The sequence below is a fragment of the Eublepharis macularius genome, chromosome 4 (assembly GCF_028583425.1).
Source record: "Eublepharis macularius isolate TG4126 chromosome 4, MPM_Emac_v1.0, whole genome shotgun sequence".
NCBI classification, from domain to species: domain Eukaryota; kingdom Metazoa; phylum Chordata; class Lepidosauria; order Squamata; family Eublepharidae; genus Eublepharis; species Eublepharis macularius.
This window is the reverse complement of record NC_072793.1, coordinates 125393340-125402290: the sequence shown is the minus strand read 5'-3', so window position 1 is coordinate 125402290 and position 8951 is coordinate 125393340.

Genomic DNA, 8951 nt, shown 5'->3' with positions numbered 1-8951 from the left:
CAATAGGAGGTGACTGTGGGTTCTATGCTTTGCTTACTGGCCTTCTGCGGGAAGCATCCACTTAGCCACTGTGAGAAAGAGTAGTCGATGTACAATCGGTCTGATCCAGCAGAGCTCTTCATATGTCGGTATGATGCAGGTTTTTTTAAATAAACATACCTGGAAGCATGTTTTGACACAAAGAATAAGATTACGCTCTTAATCATGTATGCTGCCACTATATGCTGGATGCAAGCAACTTTCAGATATTGCTTCTTAGATGCATTACAGCCTCTTCCATCACCATCATATCGGAGTGTAGGTCAATATAAGTTTTATTGCATTCATTCATTTCTTCATTTACGGTCATTTGACCCATCATGTAACACTGTTGCACTAAAAAGAAAATTCAAAGCATAGAACAGAACAAATAAAACAATTTGGGATTCAGATCTAGTTACAGTACAATATGATTTATTGCTTAAACAACACTTGGAGCCATAGCAGATTCGAGAGAATGAGAATCTCAGCCCTTTGGAGCAGCATCACATACAAGTCTAATCTCCAGCTAGATAAAATCAGTGGACTTTGTCTATTGACTACTTGAAGTTAAGCCAAAGGGGCTAAGAGGCAAGGGCACTGCTCTGACAGTCAAGAGACCTGGGCATGTGGATAGCTCAGCTGCCAAGCGCACATGCCCTTGAATGTTTCTTTACAACCCCCCCCCCCCAATCTGAACTGAAGTTACCATCTTATCATCAAAAGCCACATTGTTATTATTACAGTGAAAACTGGACCGGTTTCAACAGTGTAGCCAGGCTAGTTTGTAGCAGCAAAGAGGTTACAAAAGGGCTGGTGCAGACACAAAGCTAGCTCCTACTTAACTGCAGTTTAAAGGGGAAAAAATCAGCCTCTGGAGTGTATTTGCTTCCCATCCCTCACCTCAGCCAGGGTCAAGGACAATAGCAGCACCAACATTCACAGCAGTTAATGCTAACCAGAGCTGCTGTTTAACCAGGAGTGAAACCTAAGATTAAAAACTGATTTTGGATCCTGGTTAAATGGGAACTGTGGCTAAGAGTTACTTGCAGTCAAGCTTGGTTCTAGTGTTTCCCTTTACTGCATTTAAAGCAGGGAAAGAATCCAATCCAGAGACAGAGAAGGTGGTGACAGGAAGGCGCATTCCCCGCCCCCCCCCCCCCCGGCAGCCTCCTGTTAATTGTAAACAACAAGAGGCTCAGACTTCTGAGATGAATGGACCAATAACGGGAATTTTTATAGACCAAAAAAGCATACCCAGCCAGATGCATGAAGATGATTGCAGCTAAACTAAATATACATGGTTTGAGATGCAGAATCAGGGATAAGGTGAGAATTAATAAAAGGAAAGAAATATTGGATATGCTAACTATGCCTACTGTGATATCAGAGCTACCATTTTATTTGCACTCTTATGATTGTGTGCATGAACTATGTTTATATCAAGTGCTTTAAGAACTAATATTCCTCCAGTATATAATGTAGACAAAACAAATATGAAGAGAGAATTGGTGCAGAAGAAAAGAATCTTTAATAGCTGTACAACCCCTACACGTTTCACATGCAGCTTCATCAGGGGGAATCTTTCTGAATCCTGATTCTTCTTAGTTCTGTTCCCGTATATACACTTTAGCAGAGGAAAGAGATCCTACAACAACACAGCAGGGTACACGATCTAAACCCCCTGCCACTTCGTCATCCAAACACGACTCCCTGTTTTCATCAAAGTCCAACGTGGGGGCCTTAATTTCCTTGTTACACTGGGAATGATATCATTCCTGGCATGACAAGAAAATGCTCTGGAGCACACAGGTGTTCTCTAGAACTCCTGAGCCCATTCCCTGTGCTCCCCCCTGCTGCTGGCCAGGTGAGTGATGGCGGGGGGAGGGGGCAGAGTCTGAGAGTAGGCGATCCCCGCTCCCACCAAGGGACTGGTGGTAACCCTAAAGTCAAAGCAGTCTCCCCTGTACACCTCAGGGATAATGGCATGAAAATGCTTTATAGAATAATTCTAACCAGGCCTCATGTTAAGTCTTAGAGGTTGAGAGCAGTATTTACATCTGTCTTGTGAATGGGAAATTGTACTCCGAGCCCTGACTGAGCTTGTTGTTGTTCAGTGTTGTAGTGTGGATTTTGATTATTGCATTCATTATCATTCCTGTATATGTTTATTTTGAAGTAATATACATTTTTATACAAGAAACCCATGAGTTGTCTAAGTGGTTCCTTTGAAATTGGTCAGGTAACATGTTAATAATACCCTACAATAGTGAGTTGTAACACAGGACAGCTATGAAATCTTTCTCTCACTTATAAGTGGGATTTCCCCCCAATAACCAAGAACCGCACTCCTCATAGGGCTCTGTGTACACAGGTAAAGATCCCCACACGAACATTCACCTGGTGCTGATGTTTTGGTTTGTACTTTGGACATGCTCAGAGGGATGCCTCTAAAGGCCAGGGGATGCACTTGGGTAGCCATTTGGATAACACTACAGCTGCCAACTCTGGTTTGGGAAAATTCCTGGAGGGAACAGTTTGGGGAAGGAGCTCCGTTGGGGGGGGGGGGGTGATGTTGCTCAAGGACTTCCATTTCTCCTATACTAGTCTATGGCATTACGGTTTCCAATTTCAAGTTTGGAAGTTCCTGGGGATTTGGGGTGGAGCCTGGGGAAGGCCCTCAGCAAGGCTTAATGCCATAGAGTCCAGTCCACCCTCCAAAGCAGCCATTTCCTCCAGGGGAACTGATTTCTGTTGTCTGGAGATCAGTTGTAATTCTGGGACGTCTCCAGACCCTACTTGGACGCTGGTATCACGGTTAATGGTATACTGTAGAATCCATCCTCTGAAAATATTCTTTTCTCCATAGCAGGCCCTATCTTGAGGTTGATAAGCTGAACTATATCTTAAGAGGACCAAAAAGAGCAAAAGTGAAATTCTTTGTAACAGAAGCACTCCTGTTATCTTCATTCAGGACTCAGTGCCTTTCATGATTTGCCAGCTACAACTAATCAAATAATGGGGTTATGATGATTTGGCCTGGTGTTTTTGAGATAGCATAACTATGACCCAGGATAACCTTTTTGGGTCAACAAGAACAGAGAAAGCTGTGGACCCAAGATCAAAGAACATCAATCTTAACTGATTGAAACCAACATGTAAAGGCAATAAAACCTTCGTCTATTAAATAATACTGTTGTTTTGTTACATACTTCACGGCAGAAAAACTGTTTTGCTTCTTTAACCTTCATGGGGTTCTTGCCATGTGTTTGCCCTCACAAAAGTACAATTAGAACTCCACTCGGAAGAGACCTTGCAGGCATGACCTGGAGAGGAGGCATAATGGACAAGGAAAAGATCCAGCATATCACCGTCCATTAGAGGTAGCAGGCGATGTGAAAGACCTCTGCCTGAAACCCTTGAGAGACGCTGCCAGTCAGAATGAACAACACTTTCCCTGATAGTCTAATGATCTGATTTAGAATAATGCAGCTACATCAGTTCATGAGGTTTGGAATAGTGGTTAAGAGCAGGAGGACTCTAATCTGGAGAACCTGGTTTGATTCCCCACTCCTCCACTTGAAGCCAGCTGGGTGACCCTGGGTCAGTCATAGCTTTCCTAGAACTCTCTCAGCCCTATCCACCTCCCAGGGTGATTAGTGTGGGGATAATAACAACATATTTGTGAACTGCTCTGAGTGGGCGTTAAGTTGTCCTGAAGGGTGGTATATAAATCAAATGTTGTTGTTGTTAATATATGCCATGAAAAGGGAACAATATACACCCAGGGTACTATTTCATTTCTTGCCAGTGGCATCTGGCCCCATTCATGAGTCTCTTGCATGTTTACCTTCCTAATTCTACCATTTGAATGCTTCTTCCATTCTACACTTTTAAACTCCTAATGTTATGACAATGGCTTGCCTTTGATTGGCACAAACACAAGTCTATTGCCATGCCTGAGTGCTTTGCTCCCTCCTCCCTTTGTGTGATGAGTGCAACTGGAGACTTCCAAGTTTGGGAAAGTCTTGTTTGAATCAAAATCCAGTTTGCCATGAGGGCCAGATGCCTGGGTGATTTGGAGTTTATCTCCCCATAAACCAGGAGTCTAAACTGGAATTAGACCAAGTTTTAGAAAAGCCTCTAGTTTGAGGGGAGGAAACCAAGTCTTATTCATCCAGACACCTGCATTCAGACCTCAGAGTGAAGTGAGAGTTGATTCTAGGCTTCCCTAAAGCCAAAACCTTCAACTGTACTCCATGTGCAGAGGATAAAGAAAGGAGAAAGAAGTGAGGAAAACATGTGGACAATGTAATAAACTGCATTTGTGCCTATCTTGGACAAACTGAGCACTTGAGAAAAGCTTGCAACCTGAATTACATAAAATAAGTAAACTCACATCCTTTCTATAAATATATTCAACTTGTACACTTTAGAATTTCTGCTCATATGATGTTTGTAAAGGGAAGTTTACAGAAGATACTGCAGCAGCGATAGCCCTACAAGCACCTCCTTTCACACTGGCTGGCTAACCATGCTTCAGTCTCTGAAATGAAGCCTTTCATTTTGATTCTTATTTCTTTCTGCTTGACTCCATCTGTGCGGTTACCAGCAGCAACCCAGGCAAGTGGCGCCTTTACAGGTGCATTCAAAGTTCAGACCAGCTCTGAAGGACAACTGTAGACAGCGAATTAAGTAGAACATTCTTTTCTGACCAGTTATAAATTGGCAATCAAAGCTGAACTTAGGAACAAAGATATTAAGCCTGCAGAATTTGGCAGAAGAATGGAGCTCGGGTTTTTTTAACGATCATTTTACCATAACATTCAACAATTGTGCTTATCTACCCATGTAGATCAAGAGTGACAATAATTAGAGATGGAGTCTGAAAGAGCACTACTTCCCCCTCCTCTCTAAGTTCAAAGGTTCAAAATTTGTGTTCTGTTCATGAATGGGTGTGTGTGTGTGTCTAAACACCAAGGTTGCTGCTGATTTCCTGGATCACTCCCTATAATTCACATACAGCCTCATGATATTAAACTTGCTTATTGATAGAATCATCCTACATAGGAAGGGAATGCCAGATGAAAGAGAGCTTAAGAGTCAACTGACATGTTCAGAAAATTCTCATGCTTCATCCACCTAAGAGAGAACCTCTGCAGAATGCAGATGAAGGAAGTGCACGATCAATTGCTGCCCCAAACTTTAAAAAAAACACACCAAACATTCAAGGTTTCAAGCTTATAGGGTTCAGTGAACCATTGTAGGGTTACCAGCTCTAGATTGGGAAATTCCTGGAGATTTGGGGGGGTGGAGCCTGGAGACGTCAAAGTTTGGAGAGAGGAGGGGCCTCAGCAGGGTATAATACAATCAACTCCATGCTCCAATGTAGCCATATTCTCCAGGGGAACTGATCGCTATGTACTGGAAATCAGTTGTAATTCTGGGAGATCTCCAGCCACCACCTAGAGACTGGCAACTCTAGGCCATAAGGATCACGAGCTTTTCCTGCATTCCTTTCCCTCAACCAATCCTTTCTGATCCCAGGAAATTGATTCCCAGGCTCACAGGATCTATGTGAACTAATAACCATGCTGGTCAGAGGGCTCTGCTGAGGAGACGGTAAAAAAAGAGCAAAATCACTCTTCTCCTCTCTTCCCTCTTGCATTACTTGCACCTCCATTGATGGGAGAGGCAGGAAGGACTCCCTTCTCCCTTCTGCTGCTCCCAAACACCTGTGGCAATTAGTTCAGGCAGGTTCTGTGACCCCAGAAATCAACTTTCCTTGGGTTGGAGAGGGCTGCAGGGGGGAGCTGAATGTAGGAAATTCACAATATCAACAGAACACTGTATTAGCAGATTACTGGATCAAACACACATTAGTTTACTGCATTCAGGGAAGGGCTTCTTTTTACATGGGAGTGCCCTCAAATATATTATTTTCTCACGTTCTGAAATGGTACAGACCCAGGAGGGTTGCATGAATCTACTTCATGCAAAAGTGCAGATAGACTCCAACTTAACTTTTACGTCTTAAGAATACAAGATTTACTGACTTACTCCCCTTCCCTAAAGGATGGGCCACAAGGAGCCCAGCATGAGGGGTGTGTACTGAGAACATTTCCGTTTCAGTTTTGAATCCAGGGTTGCTGAATGAACTGTGTACCATTACTGTTTTTATCTCGGTGGAGCGTTGCTGGTTTGGATGTAATCTGTTTCGGGGTTTTTGTTATCATGAGTTTCGGCCCCGTTCTTTGCAATGAGACCTTCAAGGCTCTTCTGGGCAGCTGTTTTTGCAGTTAATGACACCGAAATCACACAGAATGCAATTCACCTCTAAACCATTGACCCACCAAGTCTGAGCACATGCCAAAACTAGGTTTGATGTTTATGGACTCCAAAGAATGCTTCAAGAAGGCGAGTGTTAGCGGCACATACACACACTGTTCTTTTCCGGGCTGGGGAAACAAGGCTCTGGTGAAGTTATTTTAATTCTTAACCCAAAAACCACATTGACCACTAGTCCCCCCTCCTTCTAAACCAGTGATCCACCAAGTTTTTCCTCAATCACACTCCACAAACATACTACAATGGACCCCAAAGAAAGTGAGTGTCAGCAGGCTCTGCTGGTTTGAATCCCACTATTGCCATGAGCTCCGTAGATGGCCTTAGGTAAACCACTCCTCTCAGCACCAGCTGTATTGTGGGGATAATAAAAACACTGACTTTGTTCACCACTCAGGCTAGGCACTAATCTGTCTAGAAGAGCGGTATATAAGCGCACTATTGTTGTTTTTGTTGTTGTGTTTCCCAGATCAGGATACAATCAGAATGTGCCACCTCTTATAGTTGCTAGGTATCTGAAAAGTGCTCTCTCCTCTTTGCATGTGACTCCAATTTCCTGAGGCCAGGGTTCTACCATACTGACAGCAGTGGCTACCAGATGCCTGTATGTGTTCTTTGTCCTGCAATAGCAGTGCCTTACAGACCTGCATCTGAAGGGGCAGGGATCTGGCTCACGAGTGGGTGGGGAGTGTGTGTGTGTGTGGGGGGGGAAGGAGCGGCATTTTCGTAACAAAATGAACCTATAGATTAGGCCAAGTTCTGGCTATCTGCCATGGAAGCTGCTACTCAACTGCTTGAAAAACATTACGTGTGTCCCCACTTCCCTCAGCAAAAAGAAGCGTCAGGGGCAGTCTTATTTGGCTCTGGTTTCCTTGGGATGAGAGAACACTGAAGATTTATACTATCTTGGCAATATTTACTTTACATACAAATATACAAGAGGAGCATAAGTGGAGGCAAAAAGGGCCTCCTACAAGACAGGAGATCTTCTACACTAGCAGATCCCTAGACAGATACCCTAGACCCCAAGGTATTTCATCTTCAGACAGCTCATATGGCTGATTAACATGTTACAGAGTGCACAGGTTGGGTCTCTTAGGTCCTCCAATCATCAGATGTGATTGTAAGGATTTTTCTCAATAGCCACACACACAGTGCCTGATTCAGATTGCATGTGAAGAAGGGGCTCCATCCATTCTTCTCCCACTGCCACAAGTACCATTTTCCAGATTTAAAATGGACCAGGAGGCTGCTCTTTGGTCCACTGGAAAGCCATGGCTCTGAGCTGAATCAGGCACCATACACATGGGAACTGAGGGCAATCCCACAACTTACATTTGTTACATGAAAGAGTCTCACAGCCCCCAAATTCTAATGAGTATTGCATTCAGGCTTTCAGGAAGCCACTTCTAACCATTGGGCTTTCATGAATGAAGCCTCAACCCACAATGCTGGGCTATTACCCTAGTAAAAGACTAATTAGCTGCAGCCATAAAGCCATACCATAACACAATGTTACAGTGGAACAGGCAATTATAAATTCTAGGCCTTGAGGCTCATAGCAGCAGAAGCAGCTCTCTGTTGTGTTTATGCGTGGGAAGCCATGGAACATTACACATGCCATTACAATATAGTGTACCACAAGATACCACAGAGGATTTCACAAAGCAGATAAAATTGGATTCCCTGCAAATTCTTCACGTCAGAGCTCTCACTACACAATCCAAAGTTATTTCCATTTTAAGATTACAGCAGACGTAACCCCAGATCTTGTGAATTTCATCATGCATTTCAAGTCACTGTTGCTGCTGAAGTTTGCACAAACACTCTGAAAACAGGAACACAGCTGATTGGCCCACTTTATTCAACATTGCCATCTAATGGATGAAGTGCTGCAATGCAGGGAAACTTCACCAGTGAAAATCTCCAAACTGCTATTTATTCACAAACAAGAACAGGCACTCCAAATCCTATTGAGCCTGCAGTTACTTTAGAAATTTTGAAAAAGAATAGAGGCCACCAACACAAAATGACTAACATGGTGGAGGCATAACCGCAACTTCCTCCTATACATATTCCTTTAAAATAAAATGTCAATTAAATGAAATGTTCAAGAGAGAAAATGGAAGATAATAGTTTTTATAGAAGGCCAAGAAATCTTTCAGATTTCAGAAATCTTTCAGTCACCACCACGGTATAATCACTTTCAGCTTACTTCAGAGCTAGCAGAAGAAAGTCATGGGGCTAGGTTAATGACAGAGGCAAGATGGAGGGAGGGAGGGAGGGAGGGAGAGAGTTTTCTGTTTGACCCCTTCTAGGCTCTAGAGCAGGTAAAACAAACACACTGACTAAGAATGTGACCTGCAAGTAGGGTTGCCAGCTCTGCGTGGGAGATTCTTGGGGATTTGGGCATAGACCTTGGAGAGGGCAGGGTTGGTAGAGCAGGAGAAAGTCAGCATGGTATAATGCTATAGCAGCCATTTTCTCCACAGGAACTAGATTATGTTCTGGAGATCTGTTTCAGGTCCAGTAGCATGTTAAAAATCAACTAGATTTCCAGGGTATGAGCTTTCGAGAAGTTCATACTC